This window comes from Balearica regulorum, chromosome 4 (genome assembly GCF_011004875.1).
Source record: "Balearica regulorum gibbericeps isolate bBalReg1 chromosome 4, bBalReg1.pri, whole genome shotgun sequence".
NCBI classification, from domain to species: Eukaryota; Metazoa; Chordata; class Aves; order Gruiformes; family Gruidae; genus Balearica; species Balearica regulorum.
In genome coordinates this window covers 56255507-56267740 of record NC_046187.1, presented here as the reverse complement: position 1 = coordinate 56267740, position 12234 = coordinate 56255507, and the positions used below count along the sequence as shown (strand labels likewise).

Here is a 12234-nt window from a genome sequence, read left to right as displayed (position 1 = left end):
ACGGGGCTTACCGCTGCTCACCAACTACTGAACAGACATGACAAGTTGAAAATTGAAGCAGCAGCTTAGACCTCAGCTTCTTTTATAAGTGGACTTACAGGAAGGCAGAATTTCCAGGGCAGATCCTATGAAAATCACTGACCACTGACTTTATTGCCACAAATTTCTCATGGAAAGTGCATGGGCAGGAGGCTGCCTTCCTACCCTGTGCAGCAGTTTTCAAGGAAAAGGCACACAAATGAGGCAGGTTGTCAAGGCCATCGTAGTTGGTGCTTCTTTGTAGCATCGCAAAGTGGTGGTTTAGCTGCTCAGGATGGCCAGTCTAGCATTTTTGATGAATGCTGAATTTCCTTGAAGTAAATGAATGTGTTATTATGCCTGTGAACCTCTGAACAGCCTCTTTGCAGCAGATCCTGTAAATTTGACTTTGACAAATTAGTATTTAGATATTTTTGACAATGCTTCTATCTTCCAGATCTAAGTGGAAGACATGGGCCTTTGTTTATAAGGAATATTTAAAGATTTAATAAAGAAATACATCAAGTTGAGATGCTCAAAGCAATACTACAGATTTAACTGCAGAAGATAGAAGACTACACTAGAACAGTTAATCTCTCCAGTGTGATTTGTTTTATAAGCAACGCTTACTAGTTCTCCTTTGTTCTTTATTATTCTGACAGAGAACACAGCAACTGTGCACAGACACTACCCCCAAATCTGCTTGCAGCACACTTTTGCCAGTGTTAGTCTGGGAGGATCATTGCTTCCCACATGCATGGAATCTACATTAGATTGCAAAGCCATAATCAAGAAAGTTCAAACATTTCCCTAGGCCAACGCCGCCTAAAGAATTGATTAAAAACCAGTCATGCCTGGAAACTGTTCTCATTATATTCCACACAGCAAACACGAGGAATGGTCCGCATCTCCAAACCACGTTCCTTCCGCTCAGTCCCAGTATCAAGTCCTTGCAATTTAGAAGAGCAAACAAACCCCAAATCTCATTTGAGGGATGCAATTCTATCAGTAAGAGCCTTTGGAGTGGCTGCAGCCCTTGTGCTGCAAAGCACCTGACTACAATGCCTTACTGTCCGTGCTCCCATGAAACGGGAAGCATTGTAGAGAATCCCAAATGATCCCTTTGTACACTGAAACAAATCAAACATACTGGGGACAACTTTTCTTCGAACTTGAAAGACAAGCGACCGACCCAGCTGGATCCGAAACAAATACCAAAAAACCGAAATAAACATTGTTTCCAACACTTGCTAAACTCAGCTCTTAAATTCCCTGCTCTATGCATCGTGGGGTTTATTTTTTTAAAATAAAAGGTGGGATTTTAATACCCCTTTCCTGCATTTCAGATTACAGAGAACAACATCATCTAAATTTTAAACCCAACTATCAAATCACTGCATCACATGATTTTAAAACTGTTCTAGTACTTGAGGGTTTGAGACCTGGGAAAAAAATTGCCCAACAGGCAATATCAACGTGACAAATACTCTTAATAGCAAAGTGAAAAGGTGACAGAGAAATATGAGTCTACTCACTGAAGTTTAGCTTCTATTCACTGATACAAGCAAACCAATACAAGCATTATTTGGTGCATGCCAGAAGGATAAACACAGAGAATAATGGAAAAATGAAAATCATTTACCTCTCTCTGAATCCAGGGAAGCATGAAGAAACAGAAAGAGCAAGTTAGAAAGCACTCACGCAGACAGAGCTCCAGCATATGATGAGACAGGGTAGCTGAAAGAAGTGCTGTACATTTGACATTTGCTGTTTGTTTGTAGCACAGGGTATCTAAGCATACTGCCACTATTTCCTTTCGACACTTATTTTGGTTGAATCCTGTTGCTCTGAAGTTTGTATTTTTGGAAACATGCGATGAAGCCAACAGGCATCAGCTGAATTCAGACATATCAACACTGGGAGGTAATCAAGCTTAAAATACCACACACAAGTCCGGGAAGTAGTATGCAGAAAGCATAAATAGACATACAAAGTGCATGAACCTTCCTTCTTCCAAAATAACACTATTTAAAGCAGACACTGACAAAACAAACAAGAATAATTCTTCCAGCAGTGAAAACCTTACATTGTTTAAACTGAAAGAGTAGAAAGATTGTCATGAGGTTTTTTTAATGCCTTTTCCAAAAGCTCACACCCCAAGGTCACTCAAGTTCCTCTGAAACTTGCACCCTGAGGAAGTGTTAGCCTGGGCAACAACCTCACACTAGCACTGAGCTGAAGCCAGGACGTACAACATCACACCTTCATTAGTGAAGCCCTTCAGCAGCCATTAACTCTTGGTGCAACTTAACCAAAACCCCTTTCCCAAAGGCAAAGGTGGGCAGGAGAGGCACAAGCTTCCCAGGCTGGGGCTGCCCTTCTCCCCCTTCCTGCACAGCTGCTCTGCCTGCCCTGCTCCCCCACCTGAGCCCTGGGGAGGGATCACTGCAGGTCCCCGGCACCCATCGCAGCTGCCTACTCTCTGGGTCACGCCAGCCACCACGATACACCAGCAGTGTGAGTTCACAGGTACGCGCGCACTTCTGGAGCTGTTAAGTGAAGAAAGCATGCGGCTTCCCGTGACGTTACCACAAAGGGTTAGCTGTGCTGGAGAACAAGGTTGCTGCCTGCTTCTGCCCACCCCTCCTTAAAAACACTTGATGCAACGTATAGTGTCTCTACACGGATAATAACCACTGTCCAGAAGAGAGCTGCTTAGTCCTGCTCTCTCACCCCTGCCTCCTGCATCCACCTCACAACTCCTCTCTTTTACGAAGGGCTCATCTCCAGTCAGCATCTGAGCAAGGTTCATGCACTGTGCACAAAAATGTGGGATCCTACATCATCCTAATGTGTAACTGAGAAAAACGTAGTGGAGTGGAAGAATCATCCCATCTCAAGTAATAAGGGCAGGATTAAAGACAGAGCACATTGAAGGGAAGGGATCCAATTCCCATTAGACATCTTACTTTAGCAAGCTTGCAAAGCTTACAGGGATTGAACTGTTGCTTAGAAATGGCTTAGTGAGTAGATCTGGAACAAACACAGGCTTTGTAAGCCAGGTTTTAACTAAAAGTGCATATGGTTAGCTAATGATTCCGTCCAACATGGGAGTACAAGTCACACATTGATACGTATGTACATAGCTAGAGGTTTAATTTCTTTCTTATGCTGAGATGAAACCTCTCTTGCAACTTTTACCTGTTGCCCCTTGTAATCTCCATGTGGCTCCTTGTGAAGAAAAATTATTCACTGGAACAACCTCTCCAGGGACACGGTAGAGTCTCCACCACAGGAGGTTTTCAAGATGTTACTGGACACCATCATCTAGGCGCCCTTTCCCATGAAAGGTTGGATCAGATGGTCTTTTGATGTTCCTTCCAACCTGGGCTGTTTTATGATGCTATGAAAGCAGCCAAGCTGCAAAGATCCTTACTTCCAAACGTAATGGACATTCCCAGAAATTTTACAATGTAAGCGTGAGACTTAGGCTCATCGTAAAGAAGAAACTGAGGGGGGCCTGCTCCAATTCCTTCCATGCAGCGAACTGGGAGCTTCACCTTTTCAATATCCAGTGGTGACCTGTGTGGATCTCCCCAACCAAAACCCCACTCATTCCTTCACTTCAGCTACAGGGGCTTTCCACTTGGCTTTGCAGAATCAGCAAGGACTTTGCCATGCCTTTTGCTAACATTTTATAAATTAAGAGGTTAAAATTAGACCTCAGTATTGCAAATATTGGAAGTTTTTCAAGCCTAAACAGCCCTTGATCTATATTTCAGTGCCAATTTGAAAATCAGAATTGAAAAAGTAGTACCACTTTTACTTTCCCAGAAAATATAGTCAATGTTTCTAAGTAGTATGTGAAGCAAAATATATATAATTTTCTTCATGCATTAATCACTGGCTTTATATGAAGTAGACAAACAGAGATTATGTCTCAGAAAAAGCTTTATATTGGAAAAATCTTCCAGCAATTTAGACACAATGTACTAGGGGAAAAAAAAAAAAAGGAAATGTCTTGGACGTAGCAGATTTCGAACCCCGCACAATTAGAGGCAAAACATGACCTGCTGGTGCAAACTCTTAAAGGGAGATCTGTTCATTCCCCTATTGTTATGCAGGATACAATTGTACAGAACAATTACCATTGCAGCTGCCAGCACAGACAAAGGAAAAAAAAGCAAAGGAGGAAATTCAGGAAGGTGAGAGAAAAACACAAGCAGTTGGGCTGCTGGACTTCCCTGGGCAGCGAGGAATGAGCAGGGCTCCAGCTGAGGGACTCCCACACCATGGGATGCACATGAATCAAGGGGGGCTGCACCCTGCTTCTAACCAGTTAATTACAGCTTTCCATTTAATCCAATATCTACTCATAGAATGTCTTGTAATTTGTTAATTAATTTCACACAAAAGACTATTTGCCTGTATTCCCTTCACATTCTGGTAGCTAAAGTATGGTTGAATGATTTACCTTCAAACTTAAAATAAGCAAATAAATAAATGAATAAATAAATCACCCCAAGGCTACAAAGCAGACATAGAAAGTTTTCAGTTCAAATGGCAGATTTTGTTGATGGCTCCAAGTGCCAGAAATGCTACAAGAGCAGCTGTGCAAGCGCTTCGCTATGCTGCTCTATATATCCTTTTCCAAGCTGACTGAGCTAAAAGGGGTCAAGGCAGAGCCTGCCAGTGACGTGGGAAGATGATACCTGGAAACTGTGTCAGGGCTGCTACGCAGGATTTGAGATTCATTTCTGAGGGGAAAAGGGCGAGACCTCCGAGGAAAACAGCCCATGACCTTCCAGCCTGCAGAGGCAGGAGAAAGGAGCCGCCTTCCAAAGGGAGCCCCAACAGGACGCTGCCTCCCTGGGAGGGGGGATGAGTGTCATCTTCTCCCCACCAATTCTGGGCCTTTATTCCAGGTTGTTTTCCTATTAGCACCTTTGGAGGCAGCGCATTACAGTACTGCTCAGGGTGCCTGCATCCCTCGTCACCCCCTTTCACCTGCCCTCCTCTCACAGAGGGCCACGTCATACGCAGCCCAGGGACACAGCAGAGGCAAGACGGTTGCAGAGCGTGGTATTATTGATGGGGCACCTTCCTGTGGGAAAGGTCCGCACAATATGTGACAGTGTTTGAGTAGAAGACAATTTCTCCTTCCAGCTGTGGGTTTTGTAGATCAGTGTCTGATGCAAGTTGCATCCTGGAGGCTAATCGTTGATATACATGCTGCGGTCCTTTCCAGGGTAACTTTTTTCCTGTGACTGTAACAGAAACGCTTCAACCCACAAGACAGAGACGTGCTGCGCAGATGGACGTGGTGATGCCATGTTTACACAGACGACCAGACTGTCTCAGTGGTGGGCAGAGGTGAAATGACATGCCCAAAACCTGGCAGCTCAGGTTCCCTGCCTGCCCATCCATCCCTGTGACTGGGACAGACATCCTGGACTCCAAATACTCCACAGCTGCTACTGTTGTGTCTTCTACTCCAACAAGGGCTGCTATAGGAGTACAATGTGATGGAGAGCAAATCACACTTACAAACCCAACAGGTTTTGTTCTTGTTGGGGTCTCCAATAAGGTATTTAAGGATCAGGCTGATGCTCCCCCACTCAGCTAATGTTTTAGCGGGGCAGCGCACTGCACATGAGCCTGGGAGAGTGTTAGGAGTCTACTCCTCTGTACCTCGCAGAGTTAAGTCTACAGCCCAACCATTTCCGCAACCAATGCAGTCAGCTAACAGGGTGAAGAGGTTAACACTTCACACCTCTTCATTCCTGTAGCTTCCCCTGGAGTCTGCCTGACTGCAACTTCCCCAGTTGTCTTTTTTTGAGCACATCAGAAAAAATAAGGCTGCCATGTGTCACCTACACCCTGAGCAAGTACAGAGGTCTCCCCTCCAACCTCCATGGTCCTTAAACATTTTCACATGGGACTACACGCATCATCACCATCAGCCCTGACCATGTCTCCTCCTAAGAGGTAATGACCAGCTGAAATGTCTTTGCTTTCAATTACTGTAGAGTTTTAATGGGGTAAACCACATTTTACTTGATTAAAAATAATGACGCATGGCATGAGCTTTTTGTCTTTATTTACAGTTATAAGCACTTGTCCAAGCATATCCTCTGAGGCACAGAAGAGACCCTACTCTGGTTTTCTAATTTGTAATTATGAAGTCTAGTAGCACTTAATGCAGCAAAATGTTTATGTAAAATGTATTCACACCTCAACAACATAACAGGAATAAATGAAAGAAACAATCTTCACTTCTGTGCATTTGGAAGTCTCTCTGTTGCTTAGAGAATGATTATGTCCTTCACTTATGTATGCCATTAGAGAAATAGAGTTGCTTTCACTGAAAGGAAAATAGCTGTGGTTTATTATTTTTCTAAGGATTTGGTAGCTTTTTAACCTTTTTTTCTCTTTTTGTTTGTTTGTTTTTTGTTTTTTAAATCGTCCTTAAGCCTTCTGTCTTCCAACAAGTATCAGACTATTCCAGCAGATTGGCCTTGAGTTTCTGGGTCCCTGCCACCACCAGGATGCAGACTGAGTAGAAGTACACCTAACGCTTTCTGCAGAAATCCCCTGTTCACTGTGGGCCAGATTGTGCCATTAATTTTTAAGCAATTCTCCACTGGTAGCAAAGATTTCTGCTTAAAAATTGATGGCTTTATCTAGCCTTCTGTTGCTAATCATACATTATGCAGACTACTATAATCTAGCCAGAGTCTATTTTTAATTAAAAAGAAAATATGAAGCAACCTGACACATTATATGAATCCACATTTTGTAAAGACCAAATTGTACTCTTAAGACCAGAGGCTCTGAATCAGTAAGTATCTAACAGGCAAGCTGGTTCCTTGTCATTCCTCAAATCCTCTCCATAAATAAGCAACCTCAGGTCACTTTACCATTTCTTCAGGGTTTGCCCTCCTCTGCACACAGTAAATGACAGTAACTGAAGACCTGAGATGAAAGAGTGGCTGCACTTACAGCTCCCTGAAGCATGTGGCCACTGCGGGCACCTCCTCTCCAGATGTAGGCCAGGAGCATCTTCCATAACTCACTGCAGACCATTCCCCTCTCCTTAGGAAATGTTATGTTTGGCTTGTTAGGGAAAACTAACGCATTTCTGGAAGCATGAAAAGAACTTTGAATGGCAGGCCAACTTTTCCCCAAATCACTAGATCACCATTTTAGATGGATCAGTTGGAGATGAGATTTTCTGATTTAATTTTTTTAAGAATTATTGAAGTCAGCCATAGATATTTCCAATTTGGAAACTTCTTAAAACATACAGACAACGCTTTAATATCACATCAAAATACAACAACAACAACAACAGAGGATAGTGTTTTCTTTGGCAGGTACCAACTCAAATTCAGGAACAAGCCAGTTATTTTCTAACAGGAGAAAATGAAACTGAATGCTTCTTATTGACTTGATATTCCCTGATTTAGAATTGTTAAATTTCAGGTTTTGACCTGGATTAACTTCACTCAGAGAATAAGATTACCTCAGCCTATCTCAAACTGTGCTGGGACAGAGTCTGCACTCTAACACCAATTAAAGCTATTCAGAGCAGCTGAATCAATACCAGCACTCTAATACCAATTAGATCAGAATTTTGTCCCCAGTACCAGAGTTTTACTTCACTTCACAAAACACAGGAAGCTCTGAAGGGCGAACCAGAAAGCCTTGCCCAACAGGATACCCAGCAGACTGTAACAATACAAGAAACACCACGGACCTTCAATACACACCATCAATATCTAAAATACTAATTCGCACAGTTTGTTTGATCCTCATCTGTATTCCAACTGATCAGTGTTTAAAATATCTTCATAAATAGGGTTATTTATTTATATAAATCCATTGCTGTAGAAGGGAAAACTAACCCGTACTTTAAAAAAAAAAATTCTAACTGGTATTACATAATAAAAACCCACTACCTTTCTCTCTTTTAACTCCTTATGAAAATAAATAATTACTGAGAAATGCTCCAGGGCTAAATAATATCCTTTTCCTCACTCACAAGTTGTTATAATTACATTAACTGCAAAGCAACAGCTACAAAAACATAATTAAAGCCATAGTTTTAAGAGATGAAACACTTCATATATTTCCCTGATAGAGATCACGACTCAGCAATGTTTGCTATCCTTTATGAAAGCAAAAATTACTGCACAGAACAGTGAGAGCAATGAGGTTCCATAACAGGCAAGAAACCTAATTTAAGAGTGAAGCTGCTGAGTTTAAAAAAAAAGATAAATGTGCTTGTCTCTCTTCCTTTCCCTCTGCACCCAGTTTAATGAGGATTCAAAGCTATATATCAATTAACAAATCAATGAAATTTCTCCTGCTGCAAATTCTTTATGAATACAGATAGGATTAAGCAAGCACAGAGACCTCAAGACAATATATTACATTTAAATCATGAAGTTTCCTCTTCTGTCAAAAGAGCCATTAACCATTTCACTTCAACTAAATACATTTTTACACACGTGTCCCCACACACAGTGTAATACTTCTGTCTTCAAACATGTTCACTTCTTTTGGAGCTCTATAAAGATTTCAAATTGCACAATCTCCATTGTCAATTATAGGCTGAAAGAAGAAAGCCCAGACTGGCTAGCTAGAAGTTAGCTGGGAATTACACATAAATAATTATACAGGCGCTGTATGTTTGGGGAAAATATAGGGAGGTTTCTTCTCTTCAGTAAATGAGGTTTCTGCTGTTCTTAACTACAGCATCTTTTTAATCCATTAACACAGCATTAGCAGTAAAAACAAATCATGAACATCCTCTACAGAAGCAGGCTGGTGAATATGCAGCCAGTAACCGCAGCCAGTTTAGGAACATGTAATTCCAAGCTGAACAGAGACCCCCAAACCTATTAATCATCACAATCCATTAGTTAGCTTACTGCTTAAATGAGCAGCATCTGAAGGGATAAAGGAGAGGGAGAACAGCATCAAATACTTACCGCTCAGCACACAGTCCAGCATTTCTGCTACAGTGCTCTCCTGAAGGTTGTTAAGTGTCAGCTCTTGGAGAAAAGAAATCTGACTTGCCTTTGTCACACTAGGAGCTGTAATTTGCCTTGCAGGCATCCACACAGAAGCTTTAGACTAATGGACCATAGCTCTGAAAACACAGCTCAAGACAAAGGCTACTCCTAATGTGAGACAGTTGTCTGGGGGGGGGGGGGGGAGGCTGAGCTTTTTTTCTTGCCACTTTTTAAGTTTCTTACCTTTTTGTTGCAGCAAACAGGAATTTAATGCCAAGCACGTCATATGTAAACACCCAAGCCAACGCTCTGCCTGGTCCCCGTCTCCGTCAGCATATATCTATGCATTGGATGATGCAAAGTTCACTTGATGTAGCCGTGTACTTGTACTTCAACGACGGGGACCGAATACCCCCGAGAACAGCAGCTCATTCATTTTGCATCGAGTTGAAGCACATCATGTCAGCTCCTACTCTCCTCACAGACTGTGCACGCTTGTGTTTGCTGGCTCCAGCTGTGAGCATGTGGGTGCTTCTCCCTAGAAGGCACCGCTCCATCAGGGGTGTGTCTTCTCCTCCCTTCCCATTGCTTTTACCATTTCTGACCCGCAGAAGAGGCCCCTCTCCTCCCCCTTTAACAAATCTTCACTGCTACGCATTGTGTTTCTAGCCTGTAAACTTCCAAGATTAATCTGCTGTGACAGAAGCAATCTTTTGGGGAAAGCGGAAGAGCGCAGGGAGTCTTCCCCTCCCAGTTTTCCAAAACCAGTGCAAAGCTTTCACAGTGTGACTCTGAACTGAATGCAACAGAGAAAGAAAGTCTCTTTAAAAGGCAGCAAAGATTTACGGCCAAACCCAAGAATTCAGACAGAAGTACAACTGCACTTATTTCAATGAAATTACACCTGCTTATGCTAGAAGTGAGATTTATCTGTAAGCTGTAAAAACAAACACACCTAATAATTTGATTTTCCAGAACTGACACATGCAATAACAGTAAATCTAATTTAGAGGTGTTGCTTGCACTAAAGGTGACAGTAAACACATCGCTCCCGGAGCTCCGTTTTTTATTTGGCAAAAGTCCCCATCAAATGTGCTCAACCAGCAATAAAGAGCCGCTTCCAAGGGGACTGCACTCAAAACGTGGCAGAGCTTAAGCCCCATCCCAGGGTGTTCAGCCTTCACAGCTACCCACGGCATTGCACATCACTCCTCCGAGATGCAGGGGAGGACTTGGGGGGAGGCAAACTCCAGCCGAGGCACAACTGCAACGGTGTGAGGACATGGGTCACCACCACCCTGCACCTCGCCCTTCCCCATCCAAAGGAATCGCTCCTTCAAACGTGCCAGTGAAGCTGCACACCCTGCCCTCCTCAAGGAAAACATGGCAAATGCCCACCAAGCACCCTCTTTAAACTAGCTGAGCTCAAAGTCAGTGAAAGCAGGGCAGGGAACATGTATACCACAGGTATTTCTACCAGCAGATTTGAGAGGGTGAAAAGCAGTTAAGGACAGTTTTCTGGCAGTCACTTCTTCCAGCCACACAGATGCATTGGGAGCAGGATGTTTGTTCACAGCCTAAATATACCCTGAGAGTCTAGTGAGGTTCCTTCCTTCCCTCCTGCATATCATCAACAAGGTTTGGCAGGACCAGTTATGCTCAAGCGACAACCTGTGCCATCCTGAAAGCTTTCCGCTGATTTCCATGGGAGTAACAGGTTGGAATTTAATAAACAAATCTGTTGATGCTGCCTAAGAAGAAACAGATCCAACCCTTTCTTTCTTGGACATGCTGGATGCCCAACTCTAACAGAATTCAAGGCCATGTAATAATTTTTTGCACTGAAGCAAACAAGTAAGTTCTCAAAAGTCTTGTTACATATGTGGAATCCACTTGTGGGGAAAGAAATGAGCATTTTTATGGACAAGCAAAATGGCACCTGAAACTGGTTAAATGCAGTAAAATATACATGCACTACGGTTTCAATCCAGGTTCCAATATGCATTCAGTGTAACTTGTTTCAATTTGCAGATGAAGACAGAATTAATCTGATAACTCTGACAACTACCCTCTCCATTGCGGTTCTTCTCTTTTACTCTCAGCAAGTAGCATACAACAGAATATGGTAGTTTTCCAGCTGGCCAAATGACAGCATTCATGAGAACAATGTCACACTCTGACTTAAAAGGCTTCTAAGGAGAGAAGCCAGATTTTGCCGTTTTAATATGCTGGAACAGTTTGTGGGAGAGAACCACTCTTCCTTGAACCTCTCTTCAGTACAAGAAAAGAGATTCAGCAGAACTTTGGAAACCTGTAACAATAAATATAATTAAAACTACATCCCAGTCTTCAAGTTTTTAGCTGGCTATCCAATAAATGAACTGGGACTGAATTCTAAATCTGTGTTGGTTGTGATATTTTGGTACGTGACAGATGCAATATGTACTGCCTGTGCACCTTTCAGTAATGGTATGGCTAGATACAAACATGCTGGCTCTGTTGCTGAGAAATAACTTGCCCTGTATCAGCAGTTCAGCTTCCCTTTCCCTTGCCGCACAGTCTTGGGTCCTCTAAGTTTGTTGTTCCTAGTTGCTGTCTATGGAAAGGACAACAGATTTACCTCTGCCACCAGCAACAGGAAAATCTCCTAGGGCTTGGCCAGCAGGTAGTTTCTGAAAACGAAGAACAATTTGGGCCCAATGTCTTTCTGTTTGTGCACAAGCAATTTGCTCAGTAACTACAACTGTGCCCTGTGTTTGTTGTCGTTCTGGCAAAACTTAGCTTTAACAATCCTCAATCCCGCCCAAGAACGTGAATTCAAACAGGAATTTAAAATTTTATGTGCTGGCTTTGGGGGGTGGTGGTGTCTGATTTCTGATTTCTTAGAGTTTACGTGGCTGAATATATGTATTCTGAAAACGAAAGGTGAAACTCAAACAAAAGTCTTTTTTCTTGAGCTGGCTTTTAAAGAATAATCATCAATAACTCAAGTTTTGAAATGAGTCGTGGAAGTTGCAGCACTCAACATGGGCTGCTGAGTTTGGCTGATGGGCTCTCCTCAGCAGCGACTGCTACCACGTGAAAACATTTCCAGCGCAAACACCGCACTGAGCCCCATTTCCCAGTGCCCGCCACTGCTGTGAGCTTGTAGCCAAATCACTAGGCAGGAGGGATCTTTTCACTGTATTTTACCTAC

The 12234-nt window shown here is 42.7% G+C and overlaps 1 protein-coding gene across 19 annotated transcripts in view; it reads right to left on the bottom strand.

Moving 5' to 3' along the window:
- The window catches only part of APBB2 (amyloid beta precursor protein binding family B member 2), a 193218-nt gene that overhangs the window by 18866 nt on the left and 162118 nt on the right, over window positions 1-12234 (bottom strand). Inside the window, exons 1-2 of one of the 19 annotated variants that reach the window (XM_075752268.1) lie at window positions 2443-2541; window positions 1661-2408 (exon numbers count right to left, since the gene is read on the bottom strand). The exons of 17 other annotated variants lie outside the window; for them this stretch is intronic. The gene's annotated coding sequence lies outside the window, so the exon portion shown is untranslated. Of the gene's footprint in view, window positions 1-1660; window positions 2409-2442; window positions 2542-9281; window positions 9592-12234 lie in introns of those variants that run through there. One more of the 19 variants, XM_075752267.1, reaches the window with a different exon arrangement.